Source organism: Aythya ferina (assembly GCF_964211825.1).
Source record: "Aythya ferina genome assembly, chromosome: 14".
NCBI lineage: Eukaryota > Metazoa > Chordata > Aves > Anseriformes > Anatidae > Aythya > Aythya ferina.
This window is the reverse complement of record NC_140312.1, coordinates 1,575,586-1,588,446: the sequence shown is the minus strand read 5'-3', so window position 1 is coordinate 1,588,446 and position 12,861 is coordinate 1,575,586. Positions and strand designations below refer to the sequence as shown.

The 12,861-nt window shown below is 47.3% G+C and overlaps 1 protein-coding gene across 9 annotated transcripts in view; it reads right to left on the bottom strand.

The window, feature by feature from the left end:
* Positions 1–12,861, bottom strand: part of SHROOM1 (shroom family member 1) — a 28,359-nt gene that overhangs the window by 11,850 nt on the left and 3,648 nt on the right. The window contains exons 1-2 of one of the 9 annotated variants that reach the window (XM_084535814.1): positions 7,902–7,961; positions 7,210–7,282 (exon numbers count right to left, since the gene is read on the bottom strand). The exons of 2 other annotated variants lie outside the window; for them this stretch is intronic. The gene's annotated coding sequence lies outside the window, so the exon portion shown is untranslated. Of the gene's footprint in view, positions 1–3,856; positions 4,399–4,630; positions 5,214–7,209; positions 7,283–7,644; positions 7,664–7,749; positions 7,867–7,901; positions 8,013–12,861 lie in introns of those variants that run through there. 6 more of the 9 variants (XM_084535812.1, XM_084535815.1, XM_084535818.1 and 3 more) reach the window with 6 other exon arrangements.

Genomic DNA, 12,861 nt, shown 5'->3' with positions numbered 1-12,861 from the left:
ACAAAACGATGATGAAACACATCTCAGGGAAAACCCACTGTCCTATTCGTCATCCCTATTCGGGAAGATGCTTCCTGAGCTCAGGAAGCAAAAATCACGGACCTTGATGTGTTCAAAGAACTATGCGGAATCTGCCTCCTTTTCACATGCGAAAGGGAAAGAAGAATTTAGTTAAACCTCAGTTGTCAAACAACGGAGTCATTGTTCTCCTCAGCTGGTCGGTGGTGGAGCACCCTCATGGACCATGCTGGTTTGGGTCTTAGAAGTGCCCTGGCAGGCCCGTGACACAGAGCGAATGTTCCAGGCAAGCTCTCAGTATTTTCATTGTAACCCTCCAGAAGCAAAAAGAAAAACATTAAATTAAAGGCGTTTTGGAACAAAACACACTGGAAGATGAAGGAAGTGTGCTAACTGTGTCATTCCAGGTGCCCAAGGAGGTAATAAAGCCCCTAACAGCTATTAAGATCCAAACAAAAGTGCTTTTTTGTTTTGGTTTGGTTTTTGTTTTGTTTTTTAAAGGCTTGACTTCCACCCCCTTATTTATTGTATTTATTCCAGTTCTGCCCAGGAACCTGTACGTGGAACACAGCTCTCTATGCAAAGCAGCCTGCACATACAGAACACGAAGTCGCTGCTCTGTAGATTTGCCAAGGAGATGAGGTGAACAAAAGCACAGAAGAGAATCAGGACCTCAAGAGGGAAAGCAATCGGCTACGGCTGCACAGCAGGACGGGGGCTGAGGCTGAACAAAACCCGGAGGATGCTGTGGGCACTAGGCTGGCACACTCTGGACCAAGATAACGATGTCTGATGTATCAAAACAAGATTTGCTCCAAGTTTCTACCGTGATAATAGTAGGGAAAAAATAGTATTGTCGCAGCCGTGCTCATTTGTCCACTTCCAATAAAGTTTACTGAGGCGATTTCTGTAAAACTGCCCCTTTTAGACAAATAGTTCTGTGGAAATAAAGGCAAGAGCCCCACAGCTATTAACCTGTACCAAACCACAGCATGCAGCTGCTCCCTGAAGAACAGGAGAGATAAGTGTGAAAGGCAAGGCGAGCTCTGTGACCAACCTACCGACATTATGTCATGTTCGTGTTTGTGACTGACCCGCTCCTTATCAGAGGGCAAACACTCTGTCAATATTAGCCCAAATTCTTCAGATTCCAATCACTTGCACAGATCACAGCACCTGACCCATCCGTTTCACAGGCCAACCAAAACACATCCATGGTACCTTGCTTCGGCAGGCAGCTCCTGGCCAGCACGGGGGGCACCAGGCGCTGCTCTGCAGCTGCACCCACAGCTCCCACATCGCCACCCAGGCAGAAACCCACGCACACGCAGGGCACGGTGACCCACGCAGCCCCAGTGCCCGTCTCTCTTCTCTCCAGACACACCACGTCTTAGCAAGATTCATTCCTTTGACCGCGCTGTGAAACTTGCGGAAATTCCAGACAGAAGTCTGAAGTCTTCAAATTCCACCACTTTCACATGATAAAGGGCGAGGGAAGGAGAAGGACACCACATCCAGGGAAGCGTGTCTGGATGATTGTCCCTGTGCCAGCGTCTCGGAAAGTCTCTCTCCCAGCTTTATTGCCTTTCTAGTTTATAAATTAGAAGAACTTTCAACTTCAGGTTTCGAACTTGTCTTACAGGAGAGCAACATAAGAGAAAAGAGCAGATGGCACCCCCTTTGGATGACTGGAAATGCACCTTTGCTAACCTGTATTTTTCTTCCAAGACGTCTGAAGTCTCTACAAAACAGACTCCCAAATCAGTGCAGTTTCCACGACCGTGCAGGTCGCTGTCTGGCAGCTGCCCGGGATGTTGTATGTCAAAGCCCATGGACAAACTTGCAGGGTTGGCTTATACGGGCCCACTGGGAAACTTTCCCTGCTACTGGGAGCCAAAGAAAGTCAGAGTGTCAGACATTATTGAGACAGAGCCTAAGTGGGATTTAGAGGAGGTTTATGACTCATGTGCACATTAATAAATTTCACCAGTTTGAGGAATGTAAACATTCCCAGTGAAATCACACACGCAGACCTCCGGCTTTCTGGAGAAATGGAAACGTCCCGAGCAATTTCAAGGAAGATGAAAATAAGAATGCATTTCAATATCCCTTCATTTTGTGCGAATAAATCTTCCTAAATGCCCTCGCCCAGCTCTCCCTAGCTCTCCACGGAAAGACGGGGCTCCTATGGGCCAGCACGGGAGCTCTGCCCAGCCAGGAGCCGGTCCATCACTCGCCTTCCCTGCATCTGCAGGGTGAGGGCACCTCGCTGCCGACACATCTTGGTAACACGACTGCTCGGCTGAAAAAGACTGCAGCCCAAATAAAATTATCTTGGGCCTGGGAGCCACGGCCTGATGTCTGTCCAAGGATTTAATGAGGAAGGTCAGGTTTAGCAATCCCTCAGAGAGAGACCTTGTCTGGGCGCCCAGCGGAGCCTGACCTTCTCGTTACAGCAGTCACCCCTCGCATACTTCCCCATTGTCCTCAGATTCACTGTCTTTCGTTATTCAGCCTGAAAAACGTCTCCTGGCTTCCACCGTCATCGCTCCCTAATCTACTAAACACCAAACACTTTCTTTGTTTCTACCTCAGAAAACACGTCACAAAAAAGGCTTTTGTCAGAAATCGCTGCTTCAGCCCAAACACGTGAGTGTCCTCCCAGCCTTTCCCATTCCGTCCCTTCTTACTTCACCACAATCTTCTTTTTTTTTTGTTGCTTGATTGAGCTCATTTAATCCCACAAATTTATCATCCTAGAACAGACTCGAAGAGATTCAAGAGCACCAAAGAACTAGAGACTCTAATGAGCTCAAAGTTTAACAGAAAAAACTCTAACGATTCTGTTGATTTTTATACATGTGCAAATTCGTTACAGATTAGATTATTAACATCCTAGGAAACACAAAAGAGAATTCAAACTGAACACAGAGCTCTCACACCCCTCACACACACTCCCAACATGTTTAAGACAACCAAGAGCAGAAAACCACATTTTCAGCAGCTTCTGCGACAGGGAGCAGAGCGGCCCAAGGCCAGGTGGGTTTGTTCTCAGCCTGCCTGAGGCAGTTTCCCCCTTGCATGGCAGAGTTTATCCTGCAGATGCAATCACACCGTCACTGCTGTGTTACCTTTTCCCTCACCACAAAACTGTTACGAAGTCCTACCCTGGGAAGGGCACCCAGCACCTTGCCTCCCGAGCACTTCTGCTGCCCACAGCTTAATTCCTGTGGGAACTTGCTGGCCTCAATAAAGCACGCAGCTGTCCCACTATTTTATAGCACACTGCCAGTACGAAATATAATTAGCCAACAGTATTAGCACTTCCATTTTCTTCTATACAAATCTAATATGATGAATTAATTTGATTTTTAAAAACAATTAGCTTTTAAACTCACTTATTTTGACGTAAGAAACAGAAACTATTCCTTCCCAGAAGATGCCTGTGCTCAGTCTCCTTTATCCAGATGTCAGCTGTAATTGTGCCTGCCTTCGGGCTGAGGGAGACTAAAATGTATTATCCAGTTACTACAGAGCGTTCCAGTGGAATAAAAGAAAAACACGAAGTATATAAAGGAAACACAATATAGTAGAGCAGCCCAGTCCTTTGGCAAGCATTGCATTCAAGTATTTTCCCATATCTTTCATCTGGACAAAATGCACAAGCATTTATTCTTGCTCACACTAATCACTGTTATCGCTGGTTTCCATAACAAGCCCCGAGAAACTACCAGGAGCCAAAGCTGATCTGGGAATACCTGTTAGTTACATTAGCACAGGTTTGGTGGTGGAACGCAGGGTACTCGGGATCCCAGGCAGAAATTAAACACTCGCTTACCTTTGCAAACGTTTTCCAAGCATATGCCATAAAACTGACAGGAGATGATTAGGAAAAAGACTGGGGAAAGCACACACCGAGCTCACTCTGGGAACACAGACCAAGACATCCTTTATTCGGCAAACACACAGAGCGTGCAGCCCCGAGGAGCAAGCAGCACCCTGTGAAGTGCCATCTTTCTCACTCCGAGGTGCGCAGGCTGAGCCCTGGCGCTCAGGAGGCTGCGTGCAATCACACGGCCCCGAGGCTGCTCTGGAGCCTGGGTTCAACACCTCAAAGCGTGGTTTTAATATTTTCCAGGACAGTTCCTGCTCCTTCGCCCGTTTCCCTGCTGACTGCTACAGGAAAGATGCCTTTGGATGCGAGCTGCTGGACTTCGGCAGCAGATGCTGCTCAGGAAGCAACCCGAGACCTGAGTTAGTCCTTCGGGGGTCCCTCAGGCACCCACGGCCGGGTGCACCTGGCAGTGCTCAAACCACGTACAGACATCGTACAAGCGCTGCATTAAGCTGAGTCCTTGGATCTGCATCCCCCAGCTGCTCCAGGACACGCTGCCGTGGGCACTGTCCCGATGAAAAGACATCTGCTTGTGCAGGGAGCTGGGGACAGCAAGGCAGCACAACAGACACACGCCCTGGGGCCCTCCAAGGTCCGCACCCTGCGATTCGCAGAACCGCTCTCCCTCCCCAAACACACGCACTTATCTGTAGATTAAGAAGCAATTAATCAATTAACTTGCAGAGTGCCGAAGAGGCGATTTCCCCCGTCACTTACCTGGCCGCCACGTGGCCGGGATGCCTCAGAGGCAGCAGGCAGCCCCGGGCACATCACAGGCTCCAAAGCCGCGTCCACGCACGACTCCCCTGCCTCGCCTGTGGAAATCGCCCTTTGCTTTATTACATTCCATCGTGCAGAGTGTTACGGCCACGGTGGAAAAGAAAGAACAGCAAACAGCAGGCACGGCTATTTCATTATCTCACCGGTCAATTATTAACAGCGGCGCTTGTTCCACCCGAGCCTTGGGGCCGTGGCCGCGGCTCCCACGTGGGCAGAGCCCAAAAATTCCACGCAGGGGCTGCCGAGGCCGCAGCAGGCAGAGCCCTCGCCCTCCCGCAGCCAGCACAGCTCCGTCTGCCCTCGGATGTCACTGCCAGAGCGGGCTCCTGCTGGCCCCAGCCCAGAGCCCTTCCCTGGGGACCGCGCTCCCAGCTCCGCAGCAGCCGAGGAGCGCCACGAGACAAGGGCCAATGAGTCCCACTGGAAGCAGGGAGATTTAATTTTCTTCAAGAATTAAGTGCTGCTTTCCGAGGAGCAGAGAAAAAAGGGCTGTATGATAAACATCAAGGCAGATCAAGGAAGCACTGAGGCTGTGTTTTATGTGCCGTAGTTTTTTTTTTTTTTTTTTTTTTTTTTTAAAGAAAAAAACAACTTTTGTTTTTGAAATGCTTTGTCTGTAAAATGGCACAGAAGGCAGAGACTGAGGCTTTCATCTACTTTGTGTGACTCTGAATCACCTCAAGCCTCTGCAGTAAATTCCTTCCTGCCTCCAAATACATTTGCTGGAGTCCGATGCTGTATTTTATAACATCCTTATCTGGTGAGATGAATTCTGACTAGTTTCCAGCTGGGCTTAAAAAATAAGCCGATTTCATGTCACTATTTTTTCCTCAAACTAAGCTGCCAACTGGTTAATGTCATCCAGGCAACAACTCTCCCATTTGTTCTCATGCATCGTCTCCCAGGGAAAAAACAGGAGTTTCTTCCAAGCTTCCTACAGAAAATAATCTCCTTGCTTGTGGCTAGATTCAGCATTTATTTAGTGGGAAGCAGCAAAATGTTCTCTGACAGGATCTGGATTCAGCCTCCAGCTCCCCTGTGCGCAGCAGGACACGGGGGCTGTGGGAGCGCAGCTCGCTGACTGCTCAGCCCGTGCCTGAGAGTTGCTGCAAGCAACAACCCGAGGCCTCTTCTAAATCCTGTACACAGCAGGGCCAGCCCTCAGCCCGATTTACACACCCCAGCACGGCGTGTGAGCTGCAACTGAGCGCAGAGAAGGGCTGCTGCGAGTTACTCAGTAACTAGCTCGGTGTTCAGCCACCCCGTGTACCAGCGCTTTCACAAAGCCAGGACTCGGTGTCAGATGGAGGTGAGTGTTTTGAAACAGGAGGCGAGGGGACCGCTTCAAATGGCCCGAGAAATGAGAAGTAAATGCTGCACGACGTGCTGCCCGCCTGGGAGGAAAGTCAGAGAGGTGGCTCCTCGCAGGTCCCCGAGCTCTGGTTGGGGAGCAGTTGGAGGCACCGCTTGTGTTTTGTGTGCTGCATGCTTCCTTCGGGACAGTGAGTTTTGTGCAGCCGTCAGAGATGGCAGGTCATTAAAGCGCTGCAGACAGAAATCCAAGCTTAGCCCTACGTGGGCAGCAGAGGTTCAAACGTATCGCAAGGAAAAGAGAAAATGCAGAAAGCCCAAGCCATCGTTTTATCACCCCACGCCTTGAAAGGTTACGGCATCAATTCCTGCATCTCCCAGCACCCTGAGGACAGCGAAACCCAGCAGCTAAGAAGGAACTCCAGGGAGTTTGTTTCAGCTCCTGGATTTGCCACAAATCTTTGTAAGCTCTGGCCCTCGTACCAGAAGGAGGTATCTTTAAGACATTAGGACACATCGGGGTTGAGGTGGTGTCTGAAACTCTCCTGGACACAGCCCAGAGCCCACACTCCCTCTCCCGATCGCTCTGGACAAGAACTTCACAGACATCAAAGCTATGCCAAGTTCAAACAGCCTTAAATGAAATGCATCACCAGGCACCTCTCCTATGGAAAGTGGGGATTAATGCCACTTGTTGCCACGCTGCTGCGGGGATAAATCCATTACCGACTGAGAGGCTCCCGGGAACAAACGCAGCTTTCCTCTGAACGGCTCCGTGTGGCAGGGCATCAGCAACAGCTCAGAGCAAATTAGCTGAAACCTCACAAACCCGAGCAAAGCCTCAGCAAAACGGCCCTGCTGGCACAGTACCACAGAGCCCCAGCCCCTAAACCAGCACAAGTTTTCCTGGTATCTTAAAATAATACACGGACTTATTAAAATAATAAGTCCTAACGAGGACTGAGCCATCTGCAATGGAGAGACCCCAAAAAGAGAGAACTTCCAGCTGCTCCCGGCAGTTAAAAACATTGCAATGCATCAGGAACGAGGGAAACCTTGCTCTACCTGGCTCAGCCACAAGCACGCCGGCTGTTCAGTCATCACCACTAGTGATGGTGTTGGGAAGTGAAACCCAAAGGGGGAGCAGTGCAAAGACAGACAGCACACACACCCATAGACCCTCAGATCGCCCAGTGGGTGATTACCTTGCGACGTGATTTCCATTATTTGGCATCAGCTTGGGTACAGATGGCTGCTCAGGGCTACTGGCTTCAAAAACTAGGTCAACGGTGGCAAAGATAGAAAGGAAAAATAGAAATCCTGGGGTTTATCCACTCGTACCATACAAATAACAGCAGCCTAACAGGCAAAATAATATCCCTGAGAGCCCTCGTCACTCCCAGACTTCACAGGTGCAGCTGCACTACCGAGCAACCAGACTGGTTAGCAGGGCAGAAGGCTGGGACAGGGTTGTTATAGACAAACACTCATTATTTTTTACCATAACACAGTAATTCCTACGGGAGTTAATCCTTCATGACATTACAGCAAACATAACCAACAGTTTTCCAGCATTTCCTAATATGCAGTTATTTTTTTTGGTAGCAGTTTATAGACAAAATGCAATACAAATTCAACACCATTATTTTAAGTCCCAAAGATGTGCCCTGGATCAAAGGCAGACATCCCTGTGTTCCTTCAGACCCTGATTTCATAGAAAATGTTCTGCAGCCAAAGTAACTTACAGAAGCTTCCCCTGCTCTTGCTCCTTTTAAGGCTGGTTTCCCCCTGTGCAGCAACAGAGGCAGTTGCAGTGCATGGGGCTTCTGCCGTGGTGTCAAGCAGAAACAAGCAGCTGTGCTTTGGGGAAAAAGCAAGCACAGATGCCAAGAATTACCTTAAATCAGTACTGCTGCCAAATGCTTTGCGTTGGGAAAGCACAGCCACGCTTACAGTCACATAATCCTCCGCTAGGATTTCTGACCAAGTCAGGTTACAGGATTTGTCCCTGGTGAAATAGATAATTGTGGAGCTTCAGGTTAGAACAATCAAATCATAATTGAAAGCATCCTCAGAAAAAATAAAACAATATTAAGCTGAACACGTTTCCCAGCTGAAACTATGCTCCAGGCACATTTAGATGCTATACAGCTGGTGACCAAACTCTCTGAACCCACAGAGGAGTCTCTAGCAAACACCATACCCTGCAGCAGATGAAACAGGGATGCTTTGGTGTCTCAAGCCATGGGCTGCACCAGCCTGGGTGCACACGCAGTGGTTTGAGTTTTACTGTTCGATCTGGTTTCTCACACCAGCTGACCTTCATTTAGCATGGCTCACAGGTTAGCTGCGATCCCTAGGCCACAGGTTGGGAACTTCAAACGGTGTGAGTGCAGAAGGTACCGAGGTAAATGCTGGGCATGCGAGCAGCTCCCCGTTAGCAAAGGCTGGATTTAAGAAGCTGGGATTTAACATCCCCCAGAGAAAAACCCATTAAGTTTGCCATTACATTTACGACTTCCTCCTAATGTCTAAACCTCATTTTGTGTGAGCTGACACTAAACATAGTAACATTTAGTGATTAATTTGTATATGTTTCAAAAAAGCTCTATTTTTGTTTTACCTGAGTATTATTAATGCCACTGTGTCCCATACAAATACTGTAACAATAAGATTTATTTGTGCAGTGAAGCACTGCTCCTGATAATGAGTCTCTTGCCAGACACAGACCCACCCCACGACGGTTTGTGCTCCGAGCACCCTGCCAAGGAGCCCCCTCGACACCAACAGGGCTCCGGGGGCTCGGGCCTGTCCCTCTGACCCAGGACCACCTTTACCCTCGTGCACCCTCGGTGTTAGGCTATCAAAGTACGAACGTGCATCCTTTTGTGTCTGATGCTGACTCCGATCATCACTGGCAAAACGCTCTCTGAACTCCACAGACTGCAGTTCTTTATACTGGCTAAGTGAAGGGGCATTCAAAACAGACACAGGACATCTTGTTCAAGAGGTGTCTCACTGCTCAGAAGCTCTGGGCTTTCTTTTCTTCCACAGGTAATTACCGGAGTAGAATTTGGATGAGACTTGTCACTGTATTTAAAAATACTGTTGAGGAGTCCCACTTGTAGCTCAGCATGGAGGAGTAGTGCAGGATGATAACAAACACTGCCCAAGATCGTGACCCATTTGTTTATATTTCAGGCACCATAAAATGTGCGAGCAGTAACTAGAGAGGGACACTACGGCCCCCCTGGGACAAGGGTCCTGCAGAAGAGCAGAAATGCCAGCTGCTGCCTGCTTTTGCCATCAGGTGTGTGCTCCTCTCCCTGCGCTTGGGAAAATAAATAAATAAGGAGGAATTCCGGGGGGCTGCTGGTACAGTTTCACGGCAGAGGCAGGCTCTCTGCTTTCTCTCACAGCACTCAGGTACAATGGTGTCTTTGTTACGGGGAGGCTAAATAAATAATGTAGCCATTAGATGTCATAAAGAAAAGGAGCATTACACGATTAAGCTCGGGGCAGCTTTGCCACTCTCCCACGTAACAAATGCACGGCGAAGGCACCGCAGGCTCTGCCAGCGGTTTAATCCAGCAGCTTGCGGTTTTTTTAAGGGAAAAATTGCAGAGGGTCAACAGAGATGCAGAACACAAAGGTCTGGGGCATTAAGTACAGTTCAGTTCAGGATAATGACTGATAACAGGTATTTCCTTCCCACATGCTTTCATTTACTGCCTTGGAGCTTATGAATGCATAAAACCAGCAGGACCCAACTAACGCCTCTCGAACCCAGCTTTTAAAGAAAGCTGCCTGCCTTGCAACCCGAGCACACAGTTCCAGAAGGAAAAGCAGTATTCTAATAATCAAACTCAAAGAAGAGTCTCCAAACAAACCTGGTTCGTTAATCTTTTGACTGCCCACATACCTTCCTATTTGGTAAGGACTCATTTGGCCAGTGGTCTGGAAAGGCCGGTTAATCATTTAAATCTTGTAGGCTCACCAAACTTCAGAAGGCACGGGGATGACAGAATGATGTGCAAATCCATTTTAAATTTCAGATTTATATTTTAGGAAACATGTATTTGCTTTTCTACTCAACGCTTTTTGCTAATAAGGACCTTATTCTGCAAGCTCTGCACAATGCAAATTTCACAACTTTTTTGGGAGTTTTCACTATGGAAAAAAAAAAAAAAAGAGGAACAAGTTTCAAGATGTCTTTCATATGGTAAAGTTATAAGAAGTTATTAACAGGAATGCAAGAAGCACAGGAAGTGTCTGCTCTGGAAATTCCTACAAGTGGATATACAAGAAGATACAACTGATTTCTGCATTTTAAATCTCATTTTATATATTAAAGGAGCAATTTTCCTAGCTACCCAGCAATACATTCTATTAGTCTTCATCTAATGACTGACAATCCACTAGAAAATCCCACTGACTTTATTTTTCATTTGATATGAACAAATCCCTCTTATTTCACAGTCTCTGTTATATAATTTATGCAAAATTACTTGCACTATGTGTAAGTATACACAAAGGTGTTTTGAACTCAGCACTTCTCAGATGCAGAGCCAAAGGCAGCTATTCTGTGGGCAGATTTGAGGCTACACAGTGATTTACCCACATTCCTGCAGTAAGTTACTGGCAGAAGTGGGGAGAGGATAAACCTTCTATTTCCCAGCTGCCTGCCCTACTCACTAGAGCAGATTTCCTGTGCTGGATAATCGTGCTACATGCAGGCTTTGTGGGTGCATTTCCACGGGTCAGCTCAGGTAATGGTCTCAGGTCCTTAAGCCCCAGAGACCTAAGGTTACGTGTGCAAGCTCATTTTCCCTTACCATGCAAGAATAGGCTCCTGACCCTACTGAAGTGCCACCTCAGACACCTTTGACTCAGATACCTCAGAAATACCACAGAGGCAATTCTAAAGCCCATGGCACTTGCCATGCACCTTACTATGGATGTAAGCGTCCCCTTACACGTGTTGGTAGCAGGACTTCCACACGCCCTCTACATTCTACTGCTCAATTTATAGCAAAATAAGTTCAAATAATAAATTTAAAAGTATATATTTTGGTTTTGTACCAAATAAAATGTCCCATTCCTCCACAAATTAAAGATTTAATTTTGAGGCATTGGGAGTATGCAAAGCCAACAAAGAACTGCCAATGTGTCAACCTTATCAGTGGCATAACTGAGCAGTGCTTAGCCTGGTGAGGGCTGCAAAATGCACCTGAAGGCAGGGGACTTCTCTGGGCGGTGAGCTCCTCCTGAGGTCTCCTGGCAGCTAAAGCAGCAGAGGCCTGAGGATGGCACTCATACACCTAAGGGTCCTGCAGCTGAGTTGCCTTAGATCGACTTCTACAAAGTCTTCAGCAGCAGGGATGGGTGAAAGAGGAGGAGGGGGGAGGCACAGACAGGTGCAAACCGAACACTTGCCACCAGCAGAAAGACCGTGGTATGCTGGATTAGACAAAACCCCAAGCAGTATGTGCTCATCTGACCTTTGGCTGGAAGGGCCCTTCGATGTATAAATCCCCCAGCAATGTGGAACATGCGCCTAATGCCGCTGCGGGGAATCAGTGCCGACGACCTCCCCTCAGACCCGACGGAACAGGCATTCCTGGCACCAGCCAGGCTGCTGTGGATTGAAATTCCCCATCAGCCTTGGAGATAGCAGGGAGTATCGGCAATCTGAGACCCCGGGGCAGCACATCGCTGCTGTTCTGAACGTGCCAAAGCGGGGTGGGCGCCGCATTCAAGGCTTGTACAAATCTCCTCAATCGGACCCACCGGTACTGCAATCATTTCCTTACAAGGTTTGGTGGTGTGAAGAACTGAGCGGGGCAGCTTGGAAAACTCAGATGCTGGTCACTTCTCAGGACAGCTTTGATAATGTCAGCAATATACAGGAAGCATTAAATCGCTTGGTTTCTGCAGTATCTGTTATGAAGCCGAGTCATTCCTGAGTCTTCAACAACCAGCCTTGTAGAAATGGCCTGTGATACTTTAGATGCCAGAACATTCAGCTGTAGCAACAAATATCTAATGTGATGTGATTATCTCAAATACAGAACAGTAGAAATTCAGAAATTAATGGTGACTGTTCAGAGAAGTACAATAAATCGTCAGGTCATGCCCTTACATTTTATGGGCTCCAAGATTATTACAAAACTCAGCTCAAACTGTGTGCTTGCTATCTAAACCACTCGTTTTACAACACTTGGGAAGTTTGTTGACAATTTTAAAGTAAACAATTATTTGTACTTGCATATTAATAGTTTTTTTTTTGTTTGTTTTGTTTTTGTTTTTTTCCAGAAAAAAAAGACCCAAAAAAGCTGATTCATATTTTTAGCATACAAATCAACATGGAACATTTGCTTCAAAACAGGATTGAAATTGAAATTGTATTAGATAGAGACTCACTGTACAGTACAGTACATTATTACTCCTGGACAGATGAGTAGCAAAAAGCTGTTATTTTTGAATACTGATCATAATCCTCCCCTGCTAGTGAAACTTGGAGTCTGTACAACAGATGTAGGGACAGGTGCAGGAACGCCCATGATACAAGAAATAATCTTACATAGCTCCACGCAACGGAATGCTGCAGTGAGAATTAACTCCTAAAGAGGAGAGATGTCACTGTGCATTTGGGATGAAAAATAGACAGGTTTGTGTATTCTAGAAAGGTCCCACGTGTATCAGCATTGCCTCGTGTTTCCTGCTGCAGGTACTTATTAAGACAAATGTTTATCCATTTGACTGGAATATTCCAGCTGGAGAGACATCCACGGGTTTGAGGGTTAGTTTTTTTTCTTAGGGGGTGGAATTGTCAGATGAAGTTTTCCAGCTGTTTA